The sequence below is a fragment of the Pteropus vampyrus genome, unplaced genomic scaffold, assembly GCF_000151845.1.
Source record: "Pteropus vampyrus isolate Shadow unplaced genomic scaffold, Pvam_2.0 Scaffold9, whole genome shotgun sequence".
In the NCBI taxonomy this organism is placed as follows: Eukaryota; Metazoa; Chordata; class Mammalia; order Chiroptera; family Pteropodidae; genus Pteropus; species Pteropus vampyrus.
This window is the reverse complement of record NW_011888790.1, coordinates 8,776,732-8,789,672: the sequence shown is the minus strand read 5'-3', so window position 1 is coordinate 8,789,672 and position 12,941 is coordinate 8,776,732.

Sequence of the window (12,941 nt, the reverse complement as noted above, 5' to 3'; positions counted from 1 at the left end):
ATAATTCAGCCCATAACAAAAATATTTCCTCACAACATATCCCCTAGAATAATCTTGATGGCCCTGATGTACTAAGTATCTAGACATATCCAGGGGCCCTCAAACTCAAACAGGGGCCTCTATTACAAGCAGATAACTCTGTTGGTTTACAGGGAAGATAAAGTGAGGATTAAAGTGGTAAAATCAGTGAGTAGGTAATTTTGTTATTCCAGAGGACAGACATATGTTAAGTTTTAATGATGCCATTATACATCATGTGTGTGTGTGTGTGTGTAAATTTTTATCTTTACAACCAACATAAAAAGTTGGCTTTACAATTCTATTGTACACATGAAAAAAATCAAGGCTCAGAAAAGTTATCTAATGTGTAAAATGGCAAGATTATAGGCCACAGGGTTGGGGTTAAAACTCAAATTCCTATAATTTTAAAACCCTTATATTGTTGCTATTACAAAGCATAGTCTTTCTAAAAGTTAAAGTCAGTTTTGATTAAGTTCATGAGAAAATTATTAAATGAGATTCTAAAATGTCTTTTACTTTTTTTATATACCTATAGACAATAACTCAGTGCTTTTGTTAAACTTATGTAGGAAACGCAACTGATAAATTCAGTTCAAGTAGGCTGAGAGTCAAAAGAGGCTATAAAACCTAAAATCTCACCGAGGGAACAGTCTTTAGACTACTTGTGCTCACTACTGATAGTAACAGCAGGGTGCTTATGTGTATTAGAGCTGCACGAATTTAGAACCATTCAACTTAAATATAATCTCTATTTCAAATAAAGTTTTTGTCCATTTGTCTGTAAATCATATCTGTCAAAAAGAGCCAGATGGTTTCCCTCAAATTTGAAAAGCACATTTGTAATGGTTTGGACTATAAGAATTCATGTTGGGATTTATGAGAGAAGTCTTAGGGGATGAGACAGTTACCTTATAGTGTAATAGAAATATAATAGAAATCGTGAGGCTGTCCGTACAAAGAGATATACAATACTTATATGATTTCAAAAATACTGACTATTATTTTAACTAGAACTCCCAGATCACAAGTCACCATGATATATTCTTAGAAATACTGATGTTGGTGACTCAAACTGAGAAATTATCATTGCTTCTTATTTGGGCAGAGGTATTTGTAGCATTAGAGATATATTTAACAACAGTTACCAATTCTAACAGTGTTGGGTAGGTCAGAAGTTAAAAAAAAATGATATATTAATGCAATTCTTTTCCTTCATATTGTATTTATAACCAAGTATCCTGCACCAACACAAAAACATTCCTAATAATTGGAAAAAGGTCTGTTAAGACTGAAAGCAGAAAGGATAACTTGTTATTAAGTAAAAAATAATGAAACAATAAATATTTGCAAATAAATGAGTAATTCTGTAGCAAAAATTGTGGTATAACAGCAAAATATCCTATGTATTCAGTGTACACTCTCAAATGAGATAATCTAACCTCATGATATTTGTATCCTAACATTTTCCTTGATTTAAACTTTAGCATAAAAGATGAAACTGAGTTTATTAACCCCCACCAAAAGTACAAGACTAGGGAAGTGAAATTTATTTTTGAGAGAGATCTTTCCTTGGGGGTAATCATAATCACAGTATTTACAATTACAGAAAATCGCTATAAATATTATGCAATATTTAACTGAATTGATTGAGCTGTATGTGTAGAGCAAAGATTATTTCTTAGCTTTCAATAATATGGTTTGTACATTTACCTATTTTGGTCATGAGAGACCACTCGCTTCCCCTAGTGCTACGTGATAATAGAATAGATTATTGATAAAAAGAATCATTACAGCCCAAGTCCACAGAGAAAGAGAAAACACAGAAGATGGAAGCTACATAACTTACACAATGGTACTTTTTTCTTGTTTAAAAATCTATACGTGGATAAGAAATTATGGAAGAAATCAAATTGTTGTATTTTGCTGAAATTTAGTGTAATTTTGAATCGGGCATCTAGAATAGTACAGATATTGGCAATTCTGCAACAATGGAATAGGCCTTCAGAATAAGCAAAGGAGTGAATTAAGAAAAGGTAACAGTGTGAGTCTTGAGTAAGTTTTCTTTTCTGCAAGGTGTACTCACATGGTGAAGATTATTTTACTTATAATTTATAATTTATTATTATACTTATACATTTATATACACTTAAAAAAAGATTAAGAGCAAAATGAATTCTCAACTACTCTTTGAAGATTTTTTGTTAGATAGTCTTACTGTGAAATCATTGCAATACTTGGAAACATGTTTAAATTACCAAATAAACAAAGAAATAACACACTACAGAGAAGTAATATTTTTTTCCTTGTAGAAAACACAGTTGCTATATATCCTTTGAGTAACATTCAAATTCAATGACATTAAAAAGTAACTCATGAATGTTCCACTAGATCTCTCCTACTGAAGATATTGGTGAACACTGGGCTTGCAATATCCATGTACATTAACTGCTCTGAGGCAAACAACAAGAATAAAACACACTGATTTTTTTTAAAGCCCTGTCATATTTGTGACCTTAGTTAATTCTGACAACTTCACTGTGAGGGCACAATGGCAGAAATGATTATCCTCTTTTAGATGTGAGAAAACCTGAGTTTGAAAGATGATTTGCAAACAATCACATGACACTTTTGTGATTGAATTGATACTACCATCTGCTTCTTATTCCTAGTCTGGGGCTTTAAATCAACATCAAAAGTTTACTTTGAAATAATCTAATACATTGATTTGGTCCCTCTGTGAGATTGCACTTAAATTCTTATTTTAGAAAAAAAGCTCTTTTCATTAAATGACACTCAGAAGCCATTCTACGATTTGCTAGCTGAACTGTTCAGTAATTGGTTGACCTGTAGAAAAACCATAGAATTAAAAACAAAGAACAAAATCATTGGGGATGACTGGGTGACATTTAAAATTACAGCCTAAGTGATGTAATCTAATTATTATTTCCTTAATAAATGAATTGTCTTTGTTCTCAAATCTAAAAATGATGTTATCCTTGAAAAGTAATTGTTAAAAAATTCTATTCAAATGACATTTTTTAGGCACATGAAATTATCTGCTAAACTCAATAGACCTGAGATTTGGTCATCATTATTTGGTCACTAAAAGAAGTTCATCAAGGTTTAAATTTTATTCAGTTTCCATCATGACAAGAATAGATATGCCAGTGTTGATCAAACCTTAGGATGAATTTCATATTAGCAAGCACAACGGTAAAAATAAACAGCTTGATATGAGAGAAATGGAGAAATGTTTTAAAGCCAAGTTTTTTTTTTTCTGTGTTCCAGTGGTTAAATTTAATTGTAGCTCTCTAAAATCTGTTAGATGCTTTTGTTGTGGCATTGTATGTTTTGTTAAAGCTTTTCCTTTTGTTGTAGTGAACTACGTAATCATAACTTTGTTCCTCCATGTAAAATTAAAATGTAAAATTTTGAGCTAAATCATCATATAATAACCCAGCATTTTAGCTTTTTACAGAAGTTGTGATTATCTTATTAATGCTGCCCCCCAAGAGAAAAATAAATTAATCAAACTTTAATTGCTAAGGTGCTTCCCAGGAAGTGGAAGTTATGAGATGAATATTAATCTATCTCATTTGCATTTTGCAAGCAAACAGAAAAACTTTCCATTTCACTGTTTAGATTCACAATGTACTAGGCAAAAGAGGACAAATAGTTGATTGCTATATTTCTTAAAGATAATTTAAAAATGTCATGATTCTTAACATCATGAATTTAATTGTCATGAATTTGCCTAAAGTGTGAGATCTTATATTTCTTAAAAAAAATAGATTAAAAACAAAAAAAAAAGAATTCTTAAATCCTTCAGAATAAAAGCTAAAATATCCAAATATTTAGAAAGAAGATTTCATAATTAAAATAATGGTAAGAAAATTTTGTTCCTCCTTGTCAAGAACAAAATGAATCCATTGTTTTACTCTTGGAATTAACATAACAGTATTATTTGAATCAATATACATTTACTTTTATCATTTATCCTGTAAATACTTGTTCAGTACCTATAATGTGACTGACATTGTGCTGGGCAGTATGCAAGACTATTATCGTCAGTTCTCCTGAAACTTATATTCTAATAGAAAATTCTATACTTTGTAAGGAGCTATTTTGGGGTTAAAGGTCTCTGCTTTCAAGAAGTGTGCTTACTCTGCTCATCTCCATTAGCAATGAGGGAGGTGAGAGTGATGTGGATAGAGCATTTGAGACTGGGGGTGGTGGTGAGTGGAGTAGGCAGGAGAACAATGATTCAAAAGTGCCTACTTGCTCCAAAAAGGGGTGTCACAATCTGTTGTTATTCGCATCCTACATATTACTGATATTTTCTCTATAAATGGAAATAAAAGTTGACAATCAAGATCCCTAAATAGCAGATGTTGACTTGCTTTGATAAAAGCATGGCTGCAAGTCCATGGATATTGTGCTTCCGTACGGATGGACAAAAGACCCTGGAGAACTCCATGATTTGATAGATAGGGCTCTTTGTGGGTTGTTTCTATGACACCTACTCACACTGAACTCGCACAGCCTTGAAGACGAGAGAACAAACAGGACATGCTGCCTTTGGAAATGCCACCCTTATCTTCATAACAGTTTAACACCCAGGCACTTAGGAGTGAAGTAAAAACATAGTTTGAAAAGGGTGTACTATGCAGAAATCTAAGATGGCCCCTAAACTTTTTGTTCCCATGGTTTACAAACCCTGTTTAACTAACTGCTTGAAGAAATGAGGGTTTGTGTACTCTGAATATAATGGGCTATCACACCTGCTATGAGGTTACTTGTGGACTCTTGAGTTCATAAAAAGGGAGATTATCTTGAGTGGTCATGACCTAACTGTGTCAGTACTTAAAAGAGAGTGAAGCATCAGAGATGTTCTTCTGTTGGCTGTAAGCTTCCATGTTGTGAGAGGAGGTGGTTATATGGCAAGAAATGGAAGGGGGCCTCTAGAAGCTGAGAGCAGTTCATGGTCAACAGCTAGCAAGATAACAGAGACAGCAAGTATACAACCACAGGAAATGAATTCTGCCAACAGCCAGTGAACTTGAAAGAGGACCCAGAGCTCCAGATGAGGGTCTTCTGCTCAGAATGTCACACCTTGATTTTTGTGAGATCCTGAGCAGAAGACCTAGTTAATCTATACCTGGAGTCTTTCCTCAGAGAGACTGTGAGATAATATATTTTTGTTGTTTAAAGTGATTTAAATCTGTGGTGATTTGTCATGTAGCAATAGAAACCACCCATTGATTCAACAGATGAATCAATCTACATGATCTTGAGTAAGTAACTCAATTTCTCTGTGCCTCAGTGTCGTCAGTTGTAAAGTGGAAGAGAGGTGGTTTCACTTTTATAATTGGGGTAAAATTTATTCTTCTTGAGAACACATACTTAACACTAAAAAAGAATATAAAAATTGATTACAGAAAAACAATAAATGTAATCATGCTTCTGGCACAATGTCACACAGAGATGTGTGCTGTTTTTTAAACTCCATAACACTTAATGAGTATCTCCCATGTACCTGTCAGTAAGAGGAATTGCAGAACATACAAATAATTCAGCAGTGTAGAACATTACTTTTCTTTATCCATGTATGCACAAATTGTAGATGATGATGATCATAGTTTTCATGAGATTTAATTTTCTATGTTGTATCTTGACAATTTGCTCATTACCAGTTAAAGATATTTATTCCGATGTTTATCACTGCTACAAAGAACGAACCAATATCTAATTGTAGCACCAAGACTCTATTGTAGTGACTTCAACTGGATTATTTAGTTACATAAATTGGTATTTATAAAATATGGTCATTGTTAAATGTTCTTTTTCTCTATCCTGAACACAGAAAATCAGGAAGAAATGGGACCAGAGAGAAAGAAAACCGCTGGGGTTATTATGGGCCAGGTGGGTAACAGGACAGACTTCACATATGCCTAAAGGGATATGGAATCTATATAAGACTGGAAAACTGGACATATACTTCTGTGTTCTCTTTCTTCTCTTTTTGGGGCTGGGGGTAGACTGACAAAAAGCTGATTTCCTTCAGGAAAGACCCACTTGTATCTTCATATGATGTGTCATTACCTCTGAAGTAGCCATCCCTGCCTTGCATTACCACAGTTATCTACAGTTCCAGACATAGAACATTCCTATTGTTTCAGAAAATTGTATCGAATAGCACCAATTGGTAGTTTTTTATGTCCATCAATGGTACGTAAATTTTAAGGCCTGGAATATTTTCCTCACCCAAGAATAATGACTAACTATTACGTGAATAGAACAAGTAACTCTGAATTATTCCTCCCCACCCTCTTTTTAATGATGCTACCTGCTAATACCCGTGAGTTGCTACATATTACCTGCTATATTGCACTGTTTATGAGCATCATCTCAAAGTGGTTGATCTGGTCCCAAAATGCAGACTGCCCATGGTTTTGTTACTGAATCACAGGTCAAGGTTGAAGTTCGGACAATTTGCTTTCACTTGCAAGGGCATTGAATTGAACTCCCAGATCCCTTGTACATTCTTTATGCCAAATCACATAAAGCATGGAAGATCCAGCTTCAAATATCTTTATCCCTTTAATTTTCCCATATATTTCAAATTACTCCATCAGCTAATCCACTGTACATTTTTGACTATATGTAAATGCATTACACCTTTATTTCTAACTTCTGATTAGTTACATACTATTATCAACACATTATACTACATGTAAATTTAACACTTTCTTTGAAGACTTGCTCTCATGACTTCCACTACAGTTTGGTCTTCAATCTCTATTTTAAAAAATCTCTCAGTTCTTCTGTGAGTTATAACTAGGATAATGATATAATTCATTGTCTGAAACATAACACTTTTAAAAGAACAAGGAGGCACTATCAATAACACCTAAAAACAGTTGAAAACCAAGATTCTCCCTGGAAAACCGGGATGTATGGTCACTCTAGTAATAGCCCTTTGGGCCTTGTTACAGCAGGAGGCGTGATAGATATTTGCATATATCCACAAGATAAAGTAGCTTAATTATCTTTTTCCATCTAAACTTAAAAAATGTCCCTAATATACCACTTTCTGGACTTCTAGTGCCTCCTTGGGCCTATTTGATAGCTTTCCCAATAGTAAAAATTATAACTGTTATAGATCAGTTAACATTACTTTCATGAGGGGATTTTGGACAATATTGTAGATTATTATTTCCCCTGTTAATAATGAACAGCCTATAATAAATACTTGATAAACCAATGGGAGTCTTTACTCTTATATATTCTCCACTAGTAGAATATTATTCTGATAAAGATGGTTTTATTAATCTATTGTTCTTGTGGCCTGCTGTCATTACTTCAAAGAAAATAATTATTACAGCTAATGTTGATGATAAGCTGGTGATGAGAAAAATCGAAGTCTTTTTAAATTTTATGAACAGTCATTAGATTTTGGGGGAGTAAATCAGTGACTATAAATATAATGCTCTTAAATCAAACTTTTAGCTGAATAAAAGTAGAAAATATATTGATACCAAGAGACTGGGAAATAGTATCTGAGAGAAAAAAAATACTTCAATAGCTATACTACAAATGCAACTGAGTTCATCATAGGCATTAATTCTGCTGTGAAAATAAATTAAATTGTTTCATATTTCCATCTATTATTCCAGACTTCCATTTTTGTTCATGCTATAGAGCCCTTTAAAATGAGCACTAAACTCCTTAACAAAAGAATAGATCCTTTACAACTGATCCAAAGGTATGCAAACAGAAGACTAGTGCCATGTACTAGAATATGCATTGCCTTTAAATGCTTAGGTGCAGAGGGATAATGTAGTCCTTATATAATTCTAGAGGTAAGAGGTGAGGAATCTCAGGGTCATAACTTAAGGAATAAATAGTTCTCAAACTTCAGTCTTTGTAAAGGCATTGCATGCAGCTGATACCATGTCTTTAAATTCTCATATTGTTAAATTGAATGCTTTATATATACAGGAGCTCAGCCAAAAAATTAAAAAAATAAAAAGTCTAAGGTTCCAAACATGCTAAGGATGGCTTGTTGGATATCAAAAGAGGAGATAAATATATAGTTATTTTCTGCTTTCTCTCTAGGAGAGTAGTTTTCAGCATTTACAATGCATAAAATTCATTGGGACATATATAGAAAATGCAGCTCCCTAGATTCCACTTTTGTATAAAGGGAAGTATGAGGTTCCGGTGGGATATACAATTAGAGATACCTAGTATGTCCTTGGATATGTAAATCTGAAACAGAAATGAGAGCGTGGCTTAGAATGATAACATTTCTAGCCAAAGAAGTAATAGACGTCTAGAGCAAACCCATGCAACAATTTACAAAACACAAAAATCACAGACCGACACAAAGGAACCTATAATCTAACTGTGACAATTTCTCTACATTTAGATATTAAAAACTGGCCTTGGAATAAAATAATTTGGGTAGTTATTTTCCAACATTTTGGTTCATGGAATCAGAACAGTACAGATGGAAAGGAACTAAGAATTTATTTCATTCAAATTTATTAATTTATTAATGGAGAAATTTACCTGATTGGGGTCAGAGTTTGTTGTATAGCCAAAACTGAGTTTAATGTTTTTCTAATCTATTAGACAAAGTTCAAGTCACTTGGGTCATTGCCGAACGCAACTAAGTAAAAAGCAGAAATAACACAAGCACTTTTAATTTTAAAAAATTTAGCTATAAGAGAAGTACCTATGAGGCCAACACTAATCCACCTTAAAACTGTAAAAGTGTCTGGTCTGAAAGTAAGGCTTTGAACTGTAATAATACATACAACATCAAGAGCAAAAGCAGATTCGCTAACCTCACTCTGAACTGGGACTTGATTTAAAGTAATAACTCATGTGAATGCTCATATGTATGTGCATGCATGTGTGTATATCTTTGAAAACAGAATGAGCTGTGAGACTAAGAAGAGTCCAGTGGGAGAAGAGTAAGTTTAGGATATCAAAGCATATTACAAGCAGAGAGGTCACTGTATATTTAAAACAGCACCTATGCAGGTGTAAGGTTAACCTTGCAGGTGTAAAATACTATATTAATGAGAGTTTGTTTACTTAGAGCTCTGTGGAATTAAATTTCTAATTATAATTTATCTATTTACTTGATAAAATCCAAGTCAGGAGTTTATGCCAATAATAAAGATAACCATCTAATGGTGTTTCCTTTCAATAGCATCCAGAAACCTCCTCATAGAGATATAAGTGATATGTGGGTTTCTATTAATAACTGAGATTTTTTTTTTCCCATCCTCAGCGGCACAAAATGATAATTTTCTCAGAGCTTTAAACTTTCCATGTGAATGGTTCTCTAACACATGAGCTCCAACCGCTTTTCCCAAACTCTTCTAACAACCCGCCCTTTACCTATACTGATAAATTTATTCTAGGAAATTAAATTAACTCTAAGTTCTCAGTTTAAATATCACCTTCTCAGGAAAGCTTTACTTTACTCCTGTTACCACCCATTATCCCAACTAGGTTTTCATAACTGCAAAGTACTATTGCTATTATCTATTAATAGAAACAGAAAATCAGAGTTCCTAAAGAATGTTATTTTCTCAAATTCATTCTACTAATAAATGAGAGACTGAGAATTAAGGGATAAATATCTAAGTACAGTGTTTATGAACTTTTCTCTCCTTATACTTTGTGTTCTTTCTCATCACTCAGTTCACTTTATTTTTCATTCACGCAGGAAGTACTGTCTTCTTCCCTTGATTCTTGGTTAAATATTCCCTATTTCATTTAGCCTACAGTCTTCTTTCTCTGCTTTTGCAACCAACTGCTTTCCTTCTTTTTCTTTTTCTTCTGTCAGTCTTATAAGCTTCTCCAAAGAGCTATCTAGGGGGAACCCGTATCTTTTGTGTTTTAGGCTAAACTTCCTAAATTATCTATGATAGGTTGATGTGCAATTTCTTGATTGCTAATTTTTTGAATTTGAAATACAATTTTAGAAAAGTTGAAGCCTTAACATATCTGAAAATTTTTAGGAAGTGATAGCAATACAGGCAGTACTAGCCTTGCACAGTTGTATACTGTAAAATTGATCTTGCACGCTAAAATAATGCAAGGCAATATTAATAATAAATGCAAAAAATTAATTTCATCTGATAACCTTTAAAACCTTCTTTGACAAAATATTAAAAACTCTAATATTGTCAGTGATTAAATGTATGGGGAAATAAAAAATGGTAAAGCAGTTTTTATTTAGTACACTGTAAATTTAAACATTAGAAACATTGAGAATGAATGTGCCTTATTTGTATAAAACTTTTCAAGAATAATTGAACAGTGCTTGACTTATTCACATATATAAATCGTAATTCAGAGTAAGCATTTTTTCAATGCCTTGGCGAATTGTTTGAATCAGTTTACGACTGTGTTTTTTTATTGTTATTGTATACTATTTATCACAAACCTGGCTGCCTAAGACAGTCCTCACTTCTTATCTCAGTTCTCTAGGTCAGAATTCAGGGCATGCTTGGCTGAGCTGTCCATTTACATTCTCACAGGCCAAAGACAAAGTGTGTCAGCTGGCTTTGGGGAGGAATTCGTTTCCCAGTGTATTCAGGTTTCTTGCTGAATTCAATTTCTGTGGCTACAGGTCTCAGGTGCCTGTTTCCTTGCTACCTGTCAGCTGAAGACCACTCTCAGCTCCAAGATGCACCCAAATTCCTTCTCACATGGCCCCGTCATCTTCAAAGCCAGCAATGGTGCTTCAAATCCTTCCTACCTTTCAAAATCTCTAGTGTCTTCTACTATCAGATGGAGAATACTTTCTGTTTTTAAAGTGCTCACATAACAGAGTCAAGATCAGCCAAATAATCTCCCTTTTTTATGGACAACTGACTTGGGGCTTTTATTACATCTGCAAAATACTTTCATAGCAGTGTTTAGATTACTGTTTGATTGGATAGCCAGGTGACAAGAATCTCGAAAGACTGTCTTTAGAATTCTGCCTACTGTACACCATTTTACCATTTGCATTTTCAGTATTTTGAAATATTTCTAAAATATCCTTTAATGTCAAGTTTACTGGCAGCTTCACTTCCTCTGAAACGTCTTCCTTTTTGTCATAATCAGTTTCCTCATTTTTGTTGATAATTTCACCTTCATTAAGTTCCTCTGGCTGCATATCTTGGGTCTCTAAAATGTTGGCAGTGTCACCATTCCCCTGGTCAGCCATCTCTTCTAATCCCATCCAACTGCACTTTTCAGTGTTACTTTTTCTTTGCTGCACTTTCATCTTTCGATTATCTACTTTAAAAGGAAATAGCACGTGAGTTTATTAACGGGAGGCAAGGAAGCAACACAAATACACACTCTGCTGTCTGAATAAGTGAGCAAAATAGACTGTGCTTTCATGCTGATTCTTTTTTTCCTTTTTCCAATTTAATTAAACAATTTTACCTATATATTGAGTTTTTAATTTTATTAGTATACTTTTTTCATTTTCAGAAGTTCTATTACTTTCATTTTCATAACTGTATCATCATTCTCTCCTGTTTCTTGTTCATGTTTAAAATTCCATCTATTATCAGTGGTCCCCAACCATTTTGGCACCAGGGACCTGTGATCCTTTGATAATCTGATGCTTGATGATCTGAGGTGGAGCTGAGCTGGTGATGCTAGGGCTGGGGAACAGCTGCAAATACAGATGAAGCTTCGCTCGCTAGCTTCCTGCTGTGTGGCCCAGTTCCTAACAGGCCATGGACTGGTACCCTGTATTAACTTAAAGATTAACTTAATTTATAGCCATTATATTTTGCATCTATTAATTCTATTTATAAGAAATGAGTTCTAATTCTGTAGATTATTTCTGCTAACTACAGAATTAGAACTCCTTTATTGTAAATAGAATTAGATGCAGAATATGATATGTGAAATTTCTAAAAGAAATAGATGTTTCTTTTATTGAAAGCTTGTATTTTCTGAGAATGTTGAGGGACCCAAATTGTCATTAGGTATCTAAGAACTATATCATCTTTGACATAGTATATAATTTTTAGGTAGAGGTTTCACTGACTAGTAGGGTAGAGTAACTATGTGAAAGCAAGGGTATGGGTACAAATTCCCAAAGGAAATGATTTTGTTGATATTATTATTTTAGTTATTTCACCCCAGGCCATGGCAGAAGCATTTTTATCTGTTCTCTCTGTAGTCAGGAAGGTCTTTGCCTGTTTTTACCCATCTTTTCACTAAAGATGTAAAGATTATTTCAGGTATCTTGTATTTATATGGAATGTAATAGTCTCAGTTTGTCATGATCAAGGCCTATCCTCCCATTCCCATTTGGAAGTTCCTAGTATCTGTATGTTCCACAGTGTAGTCCCATGTTATTTTCACTTAAATCTCTAGTGCTTACTGTCTGCCTTTAGAAGGAAAAGCTGGGTATTTTCCTTACTTTCTTGGAAGGATAGAAAGGCACTTAATAGTACCTTTGTTGCTATTTATTCAACATCCATATATTTTTCTAATCTCTAGTCTACCATACAAATGGAAGTAGAAGTCCAGTTCAATGCTTTTGGTACACAGTACTTTTTATTACATATGCATATACCCCCTAACCATATATGGCATTGGTTTGCATATTGTTAAGCTTCAAATGAAAGGCAGCAAATTTTAAGAATATATGTTTTACTAAATATTTTACTTGTGAAGCTCTAGTTATTTTCACTTCTGTATAGTGACTATATTTTTAATAGGTATTTATATCACTTTCAAATTTTTTCTATTATAATTAATGCTACAAGAGATGAAACTGTTAGGGTATTGGTTTGCTTATCAATGGTAATACTTTCAAAATGCGTTCTAAAATATTTTTATCAATTTATAGTCTACCAGCAATGTACAAATTTTAATTGCCCCAT